Source organism: Orcinus orca, chromosome 11 (assembly GCF_937001465.1).
Source record: "Orcinus orca chromosome 11, mOrcOrc1.1, whole genome shotgun sequence".
NCBI classification, from domain to species: Eukaryota; Metazoa; Chordata; class Mammalia; order Artiodactyla; family Delphinidae; genus Orcinus; species Orcinus orca.
The window spans coordinates 80,766,450-80,786,213 of record NC_064569.1 but is presented as its reverse complement, the minus strand read 5'-3'; the positions used below and the strand labels follow the sequence as shown (position 1 = coordinate 80,786,213).

The 19,764-nt window shown below is 40.5% G+C and overlaps 1 protein-coding gene and 1 pseudogene across 16 annotated transcripts in view; both read left to right on the top strand.

Annotated features, from left to right (window-relative positions):
- The window catches only part of ANKS1B (ankyrin repeat and sterile alpha motif domain containing 1B), a 1,164,750-nt gene that overhangs the window by 873,682 nt on the left and 271,304 nt on the right, over positions 1–19,764 (top strand). The gene's annotated exons all lie outside the window — the stretch shown is intronic.
- Positions 18,555–19,246, top strand: LOC101279802 (AP-3 complex subunit sigma-2-like; annotated as a pseudogene).

Here is a 19,764-nt window from a genome sequence, read left to right as displayed (position 1 = left end):
CCCTAGTCATCTCAAGACAAAAACATCTGCTCTGCTCCACTGTATTTCATGGACTCTAAAATGCCATCTATTATAAGATGCACCATTATTTTATGCATCCTTAAGAAAGAAAAAATGCTGCAAATTAAATTATGACACAGTGCCTTATGGTGATTCTGTCCAAGATATAAACCCATTACAACAGCCTTGCACGGCTTTGCAATCTCTTTCATTTAGAGGGCTTTGTCAGTTTCTCCTAGTTTTGCTGAGTTCTGTGGCATGCAATATGTAAATTTTTTTCACGTAGCACAGTAACAAGGCATAATATGATGTCATGTATTTATGGACATCTTCCTTTCTTCAGTCCCGTACCTCACAGGTTGCTGCTTTTAAAGAAAATATGTAATTGCAATCTCTTCTCCAGTGAAGATATTTGCTTCACAAATATCAAATTACCCTCTTTTTTTATTTTAACCTTTCTAAGTACCAAGTAACTGTTCATATTAATGCCAAGATGTAGTGTAATCTTTTTAAACACAGTTAAAATGCTAATGATACTCACCACATGTAGGATCAACAATGCCCGTGGACTTTACTAACAACATGAACGGCTATGACCAAGTGTGTGTGCACAGGCGATGACAGTCATGTCACAGCAATTGTGAGGCACCATTGATTGTAAGATGCATTACCAGTTCAGAGATGGTAAAATGAGGGGAAAGTGTGTGTCTTGAAATCAGTGTAACACCGTACAGCATTGTGGGAAGGGTGCACAAATGAATAAAAGAGTTTAGGTCTTGAGTTAATATTTCCCTTTTGCTTAGGGAAAAAAAACCTCCCATTCTGTTTTCATTTCCATAGATATAAGATGATACCATGTTCATATGCCAAGAGAGACCTCAGATCTGTCAGGATGTGGCAGTATAAATAAAGTCCCTCCAGGAATCTGACTTTTTCAGTCATAGTAGTTGGCAGGGGTTGACATCACTGACTTATGCTGCTGCAGTCCCTCATGTCTCTCCCGCTTGAAAATCATTGTGCACATAGTGAAACTATCAAAACAACCCCCAGGGAATGGAGGTGCAGGCCCTGAGTGATTGGAATACTAAAAAGAAGGCAACTGCAAAGCTAACATCATTATAGCTGGGAGGATAGGATGGCTGCTGTCAGAACTGACAGGCTATCTGTACCAGGACAGCTCTGAGCAGCTTACCCAGGGGGACCTCGGTCCATTTCCGACTAGAACAGAAAGACCTGCAACCTGATCTTTCCAGAAGCCCAGCTACTTGCTCTTCATCAAACCCACTTGCCTTTTCCACTTCTTTCTGACATGTCCTTGCTCTGATCCCAGACTGGATATCATCTGATTCTTTGCAAACTCCAAATGTGTTCCCACCTCAGGGCCAATTCAGTAGCTGTTCCTGCTGCCTGTACTTAATGTACATCTTTTTTCTTCTTCCACATCATCTCAGCTCACTCATCATCTCCTAGGGTGGCCTTCGACCACCCAAACTAAAGTAGTATCTCCCCATCCTCCATCAGTTTCCATCACATTACCCAGAATGTATGTATGTTTGTTTGTTTTTATAACCCTGAAATCTCCTCATTTACCTGTCTACTTGCTAATGGCCCATTTCCCTCACCAGAGTGTATGTTCACTCCTGCATCCTCAAATGTGGAACATACAGAAGATGCTCAATAAATATTTGATCAATGTACAAGTGATCAATTTGATTCCTAATCTCTTCAGTAGTTTTTAAGTATTTGACTTGCTATCTTATTCTCCTCCAGCTCCCCTCCTCCTTCTTCTCTGTCTTGCATCAACATGACCTCAGATTTAAGTGACTCTATGACTCCTTAGATTACGTTGTCCAGTTCTCTTTTTCTGAAAGCTGACTCACAGCTGTAGACTCCAGATCTACTCTGGTCTCTACCCTGAGCCTTTCATGTGCAGGGTCTTCCCTACAAACCTCTTCTTCTCTCTTCCTGTTGCTGCTTTGTGTGACTGCAGAGCTCTGGGTGGCCTGTACTGATGTGTCTGTGAATGTCAGACAGACACAGCAACAGCAGCAATGATTAGGGTGTGCACTGACGAAGCAGCAGCTGCCAGACCCTGCCCCCACCCATCCCCACTGTCATTACCTTTCACACCTGCCCACATGGAATCAACACCCCAAGGTTCTTCCCAAGCAGCTGGAAGCTGGGGGAATTTCCAGTCCTTAGCACTTCCCTAGGGCATACACAACTTTATTGTTGAAGCTTTTCCAACTAATAGAAATCACTACTAGTACTGATTTTTTTTTAAAGCATATATTGATTTCTACTTTGTGGAAGGGGGATCTAAGATACATTAGAAGCTGCTGACTTTGTAGAGGTTCTCTCTGATGATGTCAAGCATAGGAATCTTTTTTTGCTCTGATTCTTACTAGCAGCGGTGTGTGTGCTCAGGGAAGTTAAGCAATAGTGATACAAGTTACTTTTTAAATTGATTTGAGTTTTGCAGACTAACCAGGCGAGAAGTTCCCTACAGACATTGGGCTCCACCACTCTGGAGTGTAAATGGCACATTACACTTAGGATATTATACACCAAGACGACCTAACTATAAACCTGCAGATAAGAAAAAAGTCCTATCTATCCCTACATTTCCCACAAAGACTTACACATTAGAAAGTGCATAATCATTACTTGGTTGAATAAATGAATGGTATTGAAGAAGACAAGGATTAGTAAGAATCCAGGTCAGCTTTTAATCTTCTCTATACATAAGAATCACTTTGGGGGCTTTAAAAAACTATGGATACCCAGGCCCATCCCCAGACATATGTACTCAACTGGTTGTAGTGGGGCCTACACACACACACACACACACACACACACACACACGCTTTTGTTTTTTTGCGGTACGCGGGCCTCTCACTGTTGTGGCCTCTCCCGCTGCGGAGCACAGGCTCTGGACGTGCAGGCTCAGCGGCCATGGCTCACGGGCCCAGCCGCTTCGCGGCATGTGGGATCCTCCCGGACCGAGGCACGAACATGGGTCCCCTGCATCGGCAGGCGGACTCCCAACCACTGTGCCACCAGGGAAGCCCTACACATATATTTTTTAAAGGTCCCTGTGTGATTATAATGTATGAGCAGGGTTAAAAACAATTGGTCTAGATAGAAAGTAATTCATGCCCTAAAAATAATAATAACTCAGTCTGTGTTAAAGATTATGGTTAATAAATCACAAGAAATGTTTTGCCTAGGTGATATTAAATGTGGTAAATATTTTACTGCCATGATGTACTTACCTGTCTAAAGTCATCTATTTTTTACTTTACCATGAGAAATAAAGACTAGAACATAATAAGAAAAATAATTCTTTAAACTATGAAATCTAACACATATTTCAACAAACAACCTTAAATTCTGATCCAATATGACTTAAATCATAAACATTTCTTCACATGGGTTAAAAAAAATTCAAAGTTAATGAGATCCAACAAAGAAAAAGAATAGAATAATAGTTCTAGCACAGGAAGGAAGATCACTGTAATAGGATGAATGGTGGCCTTCAAAAGATGTGTTCACCTGGTTCCTGTGAATGTGACCTTATTTGAAAAGAGAGTCTTTGTGGATGTAATTAAAGGACTCAAGACAAGATCATCCTGGATTATCTGGGTGGGCCCTAAGTCAAATAAGTGTCCTTATAAGAAGAAGCAGAGACACAGACAAAAGAACAAATATAGAGGAGAAGGTCATGTGAAAATGAGGAGATTGGAGTGATGCTGCCACAAGACAAGGAACACCTGGAGCCACCGGGAGCTGGAAGAGAGAAGAAGGGCTTCTCTCTGAGAGCCTTCTAGGGGAGAATGGCCCTGCTGACACCTTGATTTCGTACTTCTGGTCTCCAGAGCTGTGAGATAATAAATTTCTGTTTTAAGTCTTTCGGTTTGTGGTAATTTGCACGGTAGCTTTGGGAAATGAATACAATATTTTTGAAATAGTAGCTATGATATCAATTTTAAATGTTATGACCCAGAATTTGTTAAAGGAACCACACGTTGCAGTAGAACATATGCTACTTAGAGGCTGTCCTTGGTCAGCTGTAAATCATGAACCCCGTGACAGATGGTGTATGGCCTCTTCCCCCCACCACATTGTTAGGTTGAAGTAGAAATGTGGGCTTTAAAGGAATGGGAGCCAGATGCAGGAGAAGGGCAGGCCTGACCACGGGCATAAAGAGAATATTTAGGATTAAATTTGGTAAGGATTAACCATGTTTCAGCTTTTGAATGATACCATAGGTAACCAAGCTCAGTTTCATTCTCAATGTTCTTACCTGTGGCTTGAATCAGTCAGGAATGACACTGACTAGTAGTGGTTTAAGCAATACTGACATGTATGGGCTGGACAACACGAGGCCTGGAAGTAGGTACTTGCTAATGATGCCAACTAGGACCAAGGCCTTTCTGTCTTTCTGCTTTGCTTTCCTTAGTGTGAAGGTGCTTTGCCCTCATGCTTCTATTTTTTTTCACCTCAAAATTGCAAGGTGGCTACAGCAGGTCCAGGCATCATCCCAGCATGCACAGATGGAGAAATGGGAAAGGGAGCAAGGATAGAGATGTGTGTTTCTTTCACCAGGAAATCAAAAACTTGTCCAGAAACCTTCTATCAGACTCAGGTTTACACCTCAATGGCCAGACTGTGTCTGTGTCACGGCCCAACTTCAAGGAGACTGAAAAAGTGTCTTAGTTCTTTCCGACATTTGTAAGACAAAGCAGGCAAAGAAGAGGAAATTGGAACAGATTTTTTATCACGTGGTAATGTCTGCCACAGAGCTATAGGAACAGTTCTCAGAAAACAGCGGGTCTTCTGGAAAAGGCTCGTATTATTTATCAGTTATATGCAATGGAATGAAAAATCCTCAAACCCTGAATTCCTGGGTACATGATGTAGAACTGAAGAGGAAAAAGCAAATTTCTTTAACCAATTTGACTTGGAATATTTCTAGAAGGTATAGAATGATTTTCAAACTTTCCCTATAACCCCATCAAACTTAGAATTATCCAAATCTTCTATCTATGTAGGGACTGTTAGGCATTTTAGATTAAGAGCACCAGACAAAGAGTAAAATCTTGACATTCCTTTTGAAAGTCAAAACAGAAGAGAAATGAAAAACAAGGAACCCTCTAGTTTGTGGCTGCTACTGTCCGTCTCTGTTCTACTGATTTTTGTTCTTGGCCCTTCTTGCAGATATACGCGTAATCTAGGGTAAAGGGATACAGAAAGAGGCAAGCTAGAAAGTTGCAGAGAGATGTTTATGTTCAGTACATTGTGGCCTCAGAATGGCCCTTCTTTGCCTCTGTATAACTCTCAGTCAGTGGGAGCTGGTGGAGGGGAGAGGGGTTGATTGGTTCACTTCCGTAGTCATTTACCATCTACCTACTGTGTGACAAGCACTGCGCGAGGTTCTGGAGAGACGCTGGTGAGTAAGACTCATTTCAAAGTTCTTACCTTTGAAGAGCTCACATTCTGGAGGGGAGGGGAGAAAGTACAGTACAGAAAGTACAATACAGTGAAATGGGTGCTGTGTTCAGGGTGTACATAGGAACACGTATATCGTGGACCTTAAAACAAGACTAAGGCAGGGGGCAGGGGTCGGAAGCATCATCCTTGAGGAGGTATCCAGTACAAGAAGAAGGAAAGAGGGTTCTGCTTGGTTGGGAGGTAGCTGCAGCTGGATTGGATGCTGAGATCAGAATTTAACTCCTTTCTCAGAGGATGGGAGAGGGAAAAGATCTGGGAAAAGACACCGGGGTAGATGGGGGAGGAAGGGAGGGCAGTGGGCTGTGGGCCCCATGCACAGCTACAAGGACCCAGAAATGGAACGTCAGAAGCAGGATATGCAGAAGCACCAGCTTCCCCACCATCACCAAGAGGGGGTGAGGAGGAGCTTGGCTCCCTGGTGACTGCAGCCACACAGATGACATGGTGGTCTTTGGAGTGTGCCCAGGCTAACAACCAGTCCCCCGTCCTCCCAAAACAGAGTGAGTCAGTAATTGTGAGACCCAGGAGAAAAGCCCTTCCTTTGAGCCTGAGGGAAGAAAATGTAAGGACTGGGATCAACTTACAGTTCCCTAACTGTTGATGCCAGTGTCTAGGATAAATTCCTGTTACTTTCTGGAAGCATTTTAATAATGCTTTATAGTTGATAAACCTTTCACATATCTCAGATGGTTGTTTAATCATAACAGTCCAGTGAGATGGGTATTACCATTCCCATTTTACTACAGAGGAAGGGAAACTGCAGGGGACACCAAGGAACCCATGCATATTCACACATTTAGAATATGGTCTAAACTCAACATGAGCCAGAACTCAAGCCCAGGTCTCTCTGAATACAAGTGTCTTTCCATAGAGACCCCAGGGTCCCTATAGTTAATTCTTTTTTTCAACTTAACTACATGGTGTTTAAAGCTGCCTTCTCCCAGAACTTCTGTTAGACATAAGTACACCTCACACTTCTGGGTTTCTTGCCAAAGATTGAAAGAATATCCTGCTGGGTTTCTGTTGAAAAGCCTTCCTCTGCTCCATGTTTTCTTAATCTACCACTGTAGATGATAATTGCCTTCCCCACCACTTACCCTGACATGTCCTTCACTGTAGATTTTGTTGGTGGAGTGCCTGGGGAGAAAGGGAACTGGATTCCAAAGCACACACACGCAATTTGCCTTCCTACCTAGGCAACCTCATGAAGCTGCCACCCAACACCGGTGGTCCTGGCAACTTCCTCTGCATGATCACCACCCCCCTCTTTTCCTTGGGGATCAAGTGGGCAGTAAAGCCCTTTTCCAATGGAAACAAAGTTGAGTACCTTATTTAATATACAGCTATGGCTCAAAATGGGAGCAAATGAAAAGGTAGTTTTACTGGCTATTTTCTCTGTCAGAGACGGATCTCTGTCTTGTACAATCTGTACCTTGCTGGGGAAATGGGGCTTTACTCTTCCAATTCGGAAAATCCCACCCCAGAAGAGAAGCAGCGTGAATCAGTACACAGCAGCCTACTTTCGTGTCATCTTAAATATAATTACCTACCATTGGTTAAGCCAGCAAAATACTTAATTTCTTTTTTATTAAAAAATAATTATGCATATTTGCAAGTAGACAATTTATTAAGCATGGGCAATAACTGTAACTCCCAGTTTGGGTTTTCTTGATTTCTTTACATTGTTTTCTGTCTGCTGCATGAAAATTTTTATTTCAGTGAACTTGGTTGCAATCACAGGCACTCACAGTACCTTTTGAAGATAGAATATCATTTAGTGTTTGTTAAAAGAGTTATATAAAAGTCCCACAGCTGAATCTCTTCTAATTGTTCTTTCTTTAAAAAACAACCGAAGTTCACGTTGAAACAAATGTATAACATACAAGAGTAGCTGTCCTGACCATGAAAAGGGAGCCTTTTACCTATTTCTGAGCTGCCTTGCATAATGAGCAATTTGGAGAATGTAAGTAAATTTTTGTACATTATTTAAATTATGTTTTCCTTTTGTACAGATATGGCTATTGTCTTCCTCATCCAAAGATTCTTTTTATTGAAGTAAAATAACCTTCATAGGTGACGATATTCTGAAATTCAACAAGGAAATAATTCAGTAGGAGAAGGCTTATAATTTCCAATTTAGTGACAAACTTTTCTCTCAAACCTTTGGACTCAGCATCTCCCTGACATCTAGATCCATAAACAGTATAAGACCCAGAGGATGTCTCAGGAGTTTTATAACAGAAGCTAAATGGGAATCATACATATATACATTTTTTTAATTTTATTTTTTATACAGCAGGTTCTTATTAGTTATCTATTTTATACATATTAGTGTATATATGTCAATCCCAGTCTCCCAATTCATCCCATCACCACTACCCCTCCGGCATTTTCCTCCCTCGGTGTCCATACGTTTGTTCTCTACATCTGTGTCTCTGTTTCTGTCTTGCAAACCGGTTCATCTGTACCATTTTTCTAGATTCCACATATATGTGTTAATATACGATATTTGTTTTTCTCTTTCTGACTTACTTCACTCTGTATGATAGTCTGTAGATCCATCCACATTTCTACAAATGACCCAATTTCATTCCTTTTTGTGGCTGAGTAATATTCCATTGTATATATTTGCCACATCTTTATCCATTCGTCTGTCGATGGAGTTTTTGACTTTCATTCTTTGGAATTTCTCATTTCAGAAGTTCAATTTTTCATAATCAGAAGTTCCATTCCAGTTTTTTTTAAAGGCAAGGGACATGTGTTAACTTTATTTGTTTGTTTGTTTATTTACTTAAATTGGCCGTGCTGATTGCAGGATCCTAGCTCCCCAACCAGGGATCAACCCAGTCTCCCGGCAGTGGAATCGCAGAGTCCCAACCACTGGAGTGCCAGGGAATTCCCCAGGTCTTTTTTTTTTTTTTTAACATCTTTATTGGAGTATAATTGCTTAACATTGTTGTGTTAGTTGCTGCTGTATACCAGAGTGAATCAGCTATACGTATACATATATCCCCATATCCCCTCCCTCTTGTGTCTCTCTCTCACCCTCCCTATCCCACCCCTCTGGGGGGTCACAAAGCACTGAGCTGATTTCCCTGTCCTATGCGGCTACTTCCCACTAGCTATCTGTTTCACATTTGATAGTGTATATATGTCAATGACGCTCTCCCACTTCGTCCCAACTTACACTTGCCCCTCCCCATATCCTCAAGTCCATTCTCTACTTCTACGTCTTTATTCCTGTCCTGCCCCAAGGTTCTTCAGACCTTTTTTTTTTTTTTATAGATTCCATATATATGGGTTAGCATATGGTATTTGTTTTTCTGTTTCTGACTTACTTCACTCTGTATGACTGTCTCTAGGTTCATCCACCTCACTACAAATAACTCAATTTCGTTTCTTTTTATGGCTAAGTAATATTCCATTGTATATATGTGCCACATCTTCTTTATCCATTCATCCGTCCATGGACACTTAGGTTGCTTCCATGTCCTGGCCATTGTAAATAGTGCTGCGATGAACATTCTGGTACACGACTCTTTGAATTATGGATTTTTTCAGGGTATATGCCCACTAGTGGGATTGCTGGGTCGTATGGTAGTACTATTTTTAGTTTTTTAAAGAACCTACATACTGTTTTCCATAGAGGCTGTATCAATTTGCATTCCCACCAACAGGGCAAGAGGATTCCCTTTTCTCCACACCCTCTCCAGCATTTATTGCTTGTAGATTTTTTGATGATGGCCATTCTAACCAGTGTGAGATGATATCTCATTGTAGTTTTTTGTTTTTTGTTTTTTGTGGTACGCGGGCCTCTCACTGTTGTGACCTCCCGCTATTGTGACCTCTCGCGTTGCGGAGCACAGGCTCCGGACGCGCAGGCTCAGCGGCGATGGCCCATGGGCCCAGCCGCTCCGCGGCATGTGGGATCTTCCCAGACCAGGGCACGAACCCGTGTCCCCTGCATCGGCAGGCAGACTCTCAACCACTGCGCCACCAGGGAAGCCCCTCATTGTAGTTTTGATTAGCATTTCTCTAATGATTAGTGACGTTGAGCATCCTTTCATATGTTTCTTGGCAATCTGTATATCTTCTTTGGAGAAATGTCTATTTAGGTCTTCTACCCATTTTTGGATTGGGTTGTTTGTTTTTCTGATATTGAGCTGCATGAGCTGCTTGTATATTTTGGAGATAATCCTTTGTCAGTTGCTTTGTTGGCAAATATTTTCTCCCATTCTGAGGGTTGTCTTTTCGTCTTGTTTATGGTTTCCTTTGCTGTGCAAAAGCTTTGAAGTTTCACTAGGTCCCATTTGTTTATTTTTGTTTTTATTTCCATTTCTCTAGGAGGTGGGTCAAAAGGGATCTTGCTGTGATTTATGTCATAGAGTGTTCTGCCTATGTTTTCCTCTAAGAGTTTGATAGTTTCTGGCCTTACATTTAAGTCTTTAATCCATTTTCAGTTTATTTTTGTGTATGGTGTTAGGGAGTGTTCTAATTTCATTCTTTTACATGTAGCTGTCCAGTTTTCCCAGCACCACTTATTGAAGAGGCTGTCTTTTCTCCATTGTATATCCTTACCTCCTTTATCAAATATAAGGTGATGTTATGTGCATGGGTTTATCTCTGGGCTTTCTATCCTGTTCCATTGATCTATATTTCTGTTTGCGTGCCAGTACCATACTGTCTTGATTACTGTAGCTTTGTAGTATAGTCTGAAGTCAGGAAGTCTGATTCCTCCAGCTCCATTTTTCTTTCTCAAGATTGCTTTGGCTATTCGGGGTCAGTCTTTTGTGTTTCCAGACAAATTGTGAAATTTTTTGTTCCAGTTCGGTGGAAAATGCCAGTGTAGTTTGATAGGGATTGCATTGAATCTATAGATTGCTTTGGGTAGTATAGTCATTTTCACAACATTAATTCTTCCAATCCAGGAACATGATATATCTCTCCATCTGTTTGTATCATCTTTAATTTCTTTCATCAGTGTCTTACAGTTTTCTGCATACAGATCTGTCTCCTTTGGTAGGTTTATTCCTAGGTATTTTATTCATTTTCTTGCAATGGTAAATGGGAGTGTTTCCTTAATTTCTCTTTCAGATTTTTCATCATTAGTATATAAGAATGCAAGAGATTTCTGTGCATTAATGTTGTATCCTGCTACTTTACCACATTCATTGATTAGCTCTAGTAGTTTTCTGGTAGCATCTTTAGGATTCTCTATGTATAGTATCATGTCATCTTCAAACAGTGACAGCTTTACTTCTTCTTTTCTGATTTGGATTTCTTTTATTTCTTTTTCTTCTCTGATTGCTGTGGCTAAAACTTCCAAAACTCTGTTGAATAATAGTGGTGAGAGTGGGCAACCTTGTCTTGTTCCTGATCTTATTGGAAATGGTTTCAGTTTTGCACCATTGAGAACGATGTTGGCTGTGGGTTTGTCATATATGGCCTTTATTATGTTGATGTAAGTTCCCTCTATGCCTACTTTCTGGAGGTTTTTTATTGTACGTTGGTGTTGAATTTTGTTGAAAACTTTTTCTGCATCTATTGAGATTATCATATGGTTTTTCTCTTTCAATTTGTTAATATGGTGTATCATATTGATTGATTTGCATATATTGAAGAATCCTTGCATTCCTGGGAAACCCCACTTGATCATGGTGTATGATCCTTTTAATGTGCTGCTGGATTCTGTTTACTAGTATTTTGCTGAGGATTTTTGCATCTGTGTTCATCAGTGATACTGGCCTACATTGTGTTACTGTTGATTTCTCCTTTTATGGCTGTTAGCATTTGCCTTATATATTGAGGTGCTCCTATGTTGGGTGCATAAATATTTACAATTGTTACATCTTCTTCTTGGATAGATCCCTTGATCATTATGTAGTGTCCTTCTTTTTCTCTTGTAATAGTCTTTATTTTAAAGTCTATTTTGTCTGATATGAGAACTGCTACTCCAGCTTTCTTTTGATTTCCATTTGCATAGAATATCTTTTTCCATCCCCTCACTTTCAGTCTGTATGTGTCCGTGGGTCTGAAGTGGGTCTCTTGTAGACAGCATATATATGGGTCTTGGTTTTGTATCCATTCAGCCAATCTGTGTCTTTTGGTGGGAGCATATAATCCATTTACATTTAAGGTAATTATCGATATGTATGTTCCTCTTACCATTTTCTTAATTGTCTTGGGTTTGTTATTGTAGGTCTTTTCCTTCTCTTGTGTTTCTTGCCTACAGAAGTTCCTTTAGCATTTGTTGTAAAGCTGGTTTGGTGGTGCTGAATTCTCTTAGCTTTTGCTTGTCTGTAAAGGTTTTAATATCTTCATCGAATCTGAATGAGATCCTTGCTGGGCAGAGTAATCTTGGTTGTAGGTTCTTCCCTTTCATCACTTTGAATATGTCCTGCCACTCCCTTCTGGCTTGCAGAGTTTCTGCTGAAAGATCAGCTGTTAACCTTATGGGGATTCCCTTGTATGTTATTTGTTGCTTTTCCCTTGCTGCTTTTAATATTTTTTCTTTGTAGGTAATTTTTGTTAGTTTGATTAATATGTGTCTTGGGGCTTCCCTGGTGGCGCAGTGGTTGAGAGTCCGCCTGCCGATACAGGGGATGCGGGTTCGTGCCCCGGTCCGGGAAGATCCCACATGCCGCGGAGCGGCTGGGCCCGTGAGCCACGGCCGCTGAGCCTGCGTGTCCGGAGCCTGTGCTCCGCAACGGGAGAGGCCACAACAGTGAGAGGCCCGTGTACCGGAAAAAAATATATATATATATGTGTCTTGGCGTGTTTCTCCTTGGATTTATCCTGTATGGGCGGTACACTCTGTGCTTCCTGGACTTTGACTATTTCCTTTCCCATATTAGGGAAGTTTTCAACTATAATCTCTTCAAATATTTTCTCAGTCCCTTTCTTTTTCTCTTCTTCTTCTGGGACCCCTATACTTCGAATGTTGGTGCATTTAATGTTGTCCCAGAGGTTTCTGAGACTGTCCTCAATTCATTTCATTCTTTTTTCTTTATTCTGCTCTGCAGTAGTTATTTCCACTATTTTATCTTCCAGGTCACTTATCTGTTCTGCCTCAGTTATTCTGCTATTGATTCCTTCTAGAGAATTTTTAATTTCATTAATTTGTTGTTCATCATTGTTTGTTTGCTCTTTAGTTCTTCTAGGTCCTTTTTAAATGTTTCTTGTATTTTCTCCATTCGATTTCCAAGATTTTGGATCATCTTTATTTATCATTACTCTGAATTATTTTTCAGGTAGACTGCCTATTTCCTCTTCATTTGTTTGGTCTGGTGGGTTTTTACCTTGCTCCTTCATCCGCTGCGTATTTCTCTGTCTTCTCATTTTGCTTAACTTACTGCGTTTGGAGTCTCCTTTTCGTAGGCTGCAGGTTCAGAGTTCCCATTGTTTTTGGTGTCAGTCTCCAGTGGGTAAGGTTGGTTCAGTGGGCCAACCTGGTGGTGTAGGCTTCCTGGTGGAGGGGACTAGTGCCTGTGTTCTGGTGGATGGGGCTAGATCTTGTCTTTCTTGTGGGCAGGACTGCATCTGGTGGTGTGTTTTGGGGTGTCTGTGAACTTAATATGATTTTAGGCAGCCTCTCTGCTAATGTGTGGAGTTGTGTTCCTGTCTTGCTGGTTGTTTGGCATGGGGTGTCCAGCACTGGAGCTTGCTGGTCATTGAGTGGAGCTGGGTCTCAGCATTGAGACGGAGATCTCTGGGAGAGCTCTTGCTGATTGATATTACGTGGGGCTGGGAGGTCTCTGGTGGTCCAGTGTGCTGAATTCAGCTCTCCCACCTCAGAGGCTCAGGCCTGACACCTGGCCAGAGCACCAAGACCCTGTCAGCCACACGACCAGGTACGTGAGGAGTTTCTTGCCTTTGGGGAAGTCTGAGGTCTTCTGCCAGCGTTCAGTAGGTGTTCTGTAGGAGTTGTTCCACATGTAGATGTATTTTTGATGTATTTGTGGGGAGGAAGGTGATCTCCACGTCTTACTCCTCCACCATCTTGTAGGTCCTCATAAATACATTTTTAAAATACACTGTCCTTTGAGGCTGTAGCAGTTGTCATAAACAATGCTTCCCAAATACTTTTACTCCCTAAAACAACACCTTGTTCTTCCAGTGAGGAAAAACAATGCTTGAATTGTTTGTCACCATGATCTTTGTCATTTCAAACAATAGAGAGTGAAATTCAGAGTCCAGAGAGTTATGTTCAGCTTTCACAATTGAGCTAGGAATAGACAAGTAGGAGGATATAAATTACAAAAATAACAAATGTTTATCAAACTTCTTTTTGTGCAAATCACTCTTCTAATTGTTTTACATATATTAATCATTTTTGATTATTTAAGTAATCCACTTAAAGAAAAGTATAGGAAATGACATTGGATACAGTTCCGAATCATAAAACAAAAAGTTAATAAATGTGGAGTCTAGATTTTTCTTCATTGCTTCTGAAAAGAAGATTAACATCTTATTCCTTGATTATTCAGCAAAATATCTGTGAAGTCCGTATATCTTTTAATGTATGCCTATTCTAGAGTAGCTAGAGCAATAACAATTGACATTTTTAAAGTACCTTGGAGATTATACAGTAAAATATATCTTCTATATAATCGTATTTATTTCTAACAAATACACTTTCAGGAAGGCAAGATGAGTATTAATTTTCTGCTTTGCCTCTGAGGAAACTGTGGCTCAGAGAAGTTAAATAAATTGCCCGAGGCCACTGCAAAAACTGCAGACACAGACCTGTATGACTCCAAGTCTGTGCTCTTTGCACCAGGCCACAATTAACCTGGCCTCCTGCAGGGGTGCAACATGGTTCTTTGGCATGAATTTTTCATCCATGGAATTGACAGCCTCTTTAATTTAGTGGAATATTTCACTTTGTTAAAGAAAACAACATGCTAGAAAGAGCCCTGTACTGTCAGTGCCCTAAGCAGCCTAGAACTGTTCAGCAAGTCCTTTGACCTCACTAGTTTGCCCATCTGGAGATGGAAGGGTTTGGATACATGATCTGTAAGGACCTCCAACTGATCAGCTCAAATAATTCTTTAATAAAATCCATTGTATTATTTCTGACTTCTTCCTTACTACCAATTTGGGTACAAATAATAAAGCTGAATTAAGAGGGAATTAAAGCTAGAGAAATGTCCATCTGGTTTTAAAGGTCAAAAAGGTGTCTCCAAGGTGACTGAGGGAAGGAAGAGCAGTCCAGATGGAGTGAATAGCTAGCTGTACAGATGTGTGAAACAGTGTGGGCCACTGAGGGAACACTATGCTTTCAATATTGCTAAAATGTAAAGTGCAAGGAAGCTTTTGCTAAGTGCTGAGGGTGATGGAAAGAGAGAAGACCCCAACCACACTGACCTCCCCTGACTAGAAGCTCTCCCTCAATAGGGTCCTAGATAGAAAGGGGAGAAGCTTCAACTTCAAATCAAGATTGGAGTTTTTCACTATTACATGGGATGAACATTTTTAACTACTAACCAGAGATTGCGTTTTCCTATCTAAAGTGATAAGACTGCTCACATTTTTATCCAGCAGCAGGAAGAAACCAACCCCCCTAAAAAAATGTAAGTAGTTGGGGAGAAAAGTTGCCTTGTGATTACAACCGCAAATCACACCTGTTCAATGTATTAGTGTTATATCCATAGATATGAGTCAACCACCTAATAATACGTAGGGTAAAACAGTTTATTAAAAATTTTTAAATTTATAATCAATGGAATAGTAGTACCTCAAGGTCACTGTTCTGTGTCATTATCTTTGTCTAGTTTTGTAAGTGCATGAGTTTAGGATATATGGAACCTCATTTCAGATCATGCTCAAAAACAAATTTTAGAATAAATGCCTGATATAAACTTTTTAAATGATTTTTTTCCCAGTCCCGCTACCCAGTCCATCATTCCCCTTCCCCATTGCCAGTTAATTGAGTGCTCTGATTAAGTGGGTTTGAGTAACTGTGGTTTGACCACATTGGTGGTTCTTAATACTGGCTACATACTAGAATCCCAATGTCTGGCTGCATCCCAGAACAATTAAATCAAAACCTCCGTAGTAGGAGCCAGGCATCAATATTTTTTAAAGCTCCCTGGTGATTACAAAGTACAGCCAAGCTTGAGAACCAGAGCTAATTTTTTAAAAACCAGACAAGCATTAGTATAAAACTGGCTGCCTGTTTTCCTTAGAATTTGTATATTACATGTTACCCTATTAAAATATTTAATTATGTATCAAAATAAAACTCTAGAAAAGGATCATGAAGACAATGAGATGAGCTTTGCAGTCATCATACTCAATTTAGATGAAAATGAAAAATAGGTCCATTCTATTCAGTGTTTATAGTCCTGGTCTTCCAATAATTAGTGAAGGAAGTCCATGTACCTGCAATGTATTAGCAGTTAAGTACTTATGATCATTAATTCAGTAAATAATGTTGAATCTAGTGAATTAGCAATTGTGTTCTGGTAAAAATGTTTTATACTGTGTCTTAGTAACAGTATCAAAAGAAGTCAGTCATTATGTGGGAAATATGTCTTCAACTTATTTCTAATAACAAGACCCATGGGAACTTAGAAATGCATGTATTAAACATTTGAAGGAACTTATCATTCTGTCTTTTAAATATGCTGATTGTTTTGATTATTTGATGTTAATATAGGAAAAACATGCTCAGGAGAGTTAAACCTGAACTCTTTATATAAATGACTTTTTCTAGATCGCTATTATTAAAGCCAGATGAAAAACAATCCAAATACACAAAAGCCCAATCTTACAAACTTATAAATTAGAGTGATAATTCACATTACAAAAAGGACTTTCTGATTTACAAAAGGATTCATCCCAACATTTCTTTAACTATAGGCCAGATAGCTTTTTACAATACACATTCTCCTAGATGCTCTAAATACACTGTGAGATCCTAGTTATTTTAAGTAGTCTTCTGGTGAATCCTTTTGTTATGCCAATTTCCCTTCTAATTGATCTGTTTTGTAGATCTGTAATTTTTTTCCTGTAAATCTGAATTTGCTTAAAGCGCCCTTGACTTGTAGAAAAGGTCTTCTGCATTTAAGTTTTTGGTTGTAAAAACAATGGGCTTCCTGTTCAAGCAACGTGGCAGAAGAGTTAACCTGAAAGTGTCCACTAAAACCATATGAAAATCTAGATAAAATAAAACAAATATATATGTATTTTTTTAATGAACTGCTAAGAAAGACAGAAAATAAATAGATTCTGCAGAGAATAGAAACTAAGACAGAACTGAAACTCAGAGTAGTAGAGCTGAGATCTGTCTACTCTGCAGGGGGGGGACAGGTCCCTCAAGGTAAGTCTAGAGACTTGTGTTTTAACAACCACTGGAGGTCAGGAGACAAGGCCTTCTGTCCCTTTGAGGTATGGAGTCAGAATTGAGACCATCCACACAGTCTGAACCCGAGAAGAGCTCCATTCTTAATATAAATGTAAATAAGGACTTAAAAATAATCTGCCCATTGGCATAGGGAGATAAGAAGGTAGCTTGTCTTCTCAGCTTGGGTTCAGGGTAAGGGAATGGAGACTCTTCCTTGAGAACCCAGAACTATGGGCAAGCTCCTCACTTTAACTTTGAGTTATTAGTCTGGAAACGCTAAGCTGAAAACATTTACATAAAAATTGGTACCAGGCCAGAGATGCCTCAAGGTACTAAGAGAAATAAACAAAACATCTCTGAAGGGACATACCTTCAACTAAAGTAGTATAGTATGATGGCTTTATACTACATCAACCTAACTAAGTTGAAACTATGTTTCTCAGAATTCCTTTCCTTGTGAGTCAAATCACAAAGGAAATTTTCTTGAGAATTGAAAGGCACAAATGAAGAAGCAGCCATTTTAGCACTCTGAAAGTCAGTATAGGACAGCAGGCATTGGCAATTTGCACATGTTATTGCTAATCTTTAAGTTACCTTATTGGTGTTGAGGACAACCTGGGTCTGCAATTCTCCAGTTCCCACTGGATTTTTTCCTTTGGCTTCCCTGAGTCCTGGGCCAAGTGTGGTTACAACCCCATAGTGAAGGGTGCAGGCTTCTGTAGGTCACCAGCATCATTTAAGTTGGAGATGATAGGAGATAAAGTCACATTCCACTTTATTCTCATTGGTTCAATTTTTTGTCCTTTGGGGTTCTAATATGACCTTACGGGTTCCAGTTTCTCCTTGTTCTCTCCCACTTCAAATTCACTTCTCCTTCCTGATTCCCTGCCAAGCTAACCTATGATGACCTCAGGTCAAACACCACATGCAAAGTCAACAGTCTTACAAAGACTTCTTAACCTGCACAACATATAATTTCTCTAATGAATCCATTACTCTATTTCACTCATAATGATCTGTTTCCCTGATCAACTGCTAACTGATACACATAGGTTTCCTTCATATGAGCTCAAAACTAATTATGAACACAGAACCTAAGATTACAAAGCACACAAGAAAGAAGTTCTGTCTTATCTTTTTTGAAAGGGTCTTTGTATTGTCATTTGATTTTCTTTTTTCCTTCAGTCATTCTCTGGATCTATTTTCCTTAATCAAATAGGATTTCTAATCATTTAAGTTTTTAAAATACTATATTAGACGCAGATAAAGAGAAAATATATGAAATGGAAAATAGATTTAATGAAATTACCCCAAATGCAGCAAAAGGGGTAAAATATAAGAGGCTCAAGTATATGTATACTCAATGACTAGTCAGTCTCATTCCTAGGTATATATCCCAGAGAAATTCTCAAATGGGTGTATAAAAACCATGTTAAAGAATGCTTATTTGGGCATTGTTTGTAAAGTGGGAAGTTGGAGCTTCCAACACTGAAGAATGGCTAAGTGAAATATTCTGGTGCATATGTTAAATTAAGATGCAGCAATTTGATGCAGTAAACCAGATGAACACACAGCAAAATATATAGATCTTAAAAATAGAATGCTTAATATAAAAAGTGAAAAATAGAATAAACTACAGTATAATAACAGTTATATAAGTTAAAATACATACACAAGGGAAGGAGATGCTCTCTGGAAACAGCCAGTGGTGAAAGGAGCCTGGCGGGCAAAGATGATTCAGGTGATTCTGGTTTTCAATAACCATGTGAAGCCACGGCTGGTCCGCTTCTACCAGCATTTCCCAGAAGAAATTCAGCAGCAGATTATTCGAGAGACCTTCCATCTAGTTCTCAAGCGGGATGAGAACATCTGTAACTTCTTGGAGGGTGGAAGTTTGATTGGTGGCTCTGACTACAAACTGATTTATCAGCATTATGCTACCCTCTACTTTGCATTTGGTATGGATTCATCAGAGAGTGAACTTGGGATCTTGGACCTCATCCAGGTATGTGTAGCAGGTTTTTGTGGAGACTCTGGATAAGTGTTTCGAAAATGTTTGTGAATTGGATTTGATCTTCCACATGGATAAGGTGCACTGCGTTCTTCAGGAGGTGGTGATGGGTGGGATGGCGTTGGAAACAAACATGAATGAAATCGTGGCTCAGATTGAAGCTCAGAACAGGCTGGAGAGATCTGAGGGTGGCCTTTCAGCAGTGCCCGCCTGGGCCGTGTCTGCCGTGAAAAACGTCAACCTGCCGGAGATGCCTCGGAATATCAACATTGGTGATCTCAACATCAAGGTTCCCAACCTATCCCAGTTTGTCTGAGGGTAGAAGACGGCTGAACTGAGTCCTTGGAACCAGCAAAGCCAAGCCAGTCCTGCAGCAAAACCCGCTCTGCGCCCTGAGAAGTCCAGCCTTGGGCCCTGGCCCCTGCTGTCCTGGAGCGGGAAGGAGTCCTGTGTCCACTGCCAGCCTGTGCTTGCTTCTCACATGTGCGACCTTGCCTGTCTCTCGTACATGTGACCACTGCAGATGTGAGGGGCCCTGGCTTCCTCAGTGGGGGTCAGGTGCCCAAGCCACTCGCCCCCTTTACCTGCCACATGCAGCCACTCCCAGGGACTTCAGACTGTAGTGAGAGGCCCCCCTGCTCCCAGAACTCCACCACAAGGATGTTCTCTGACTTGAGTCTTCAACCTTAGCACCACGAGGCTCCCTGAGGTCCTGTAGCATTGACTTTCCTGATGAGGTGCCATAGCTAGAAAAGGGCTGACCCTCTAGATTTGGGGATGTCGTGAGTGGCAAATAAGGGCAGGATTTTATGAGATCCAGAGTTGCCTACTGGCTCTACTAGAGTTGGCACAGCCAGAATCCTTTTGTATAGCCACGCTGTCTCATCACCAC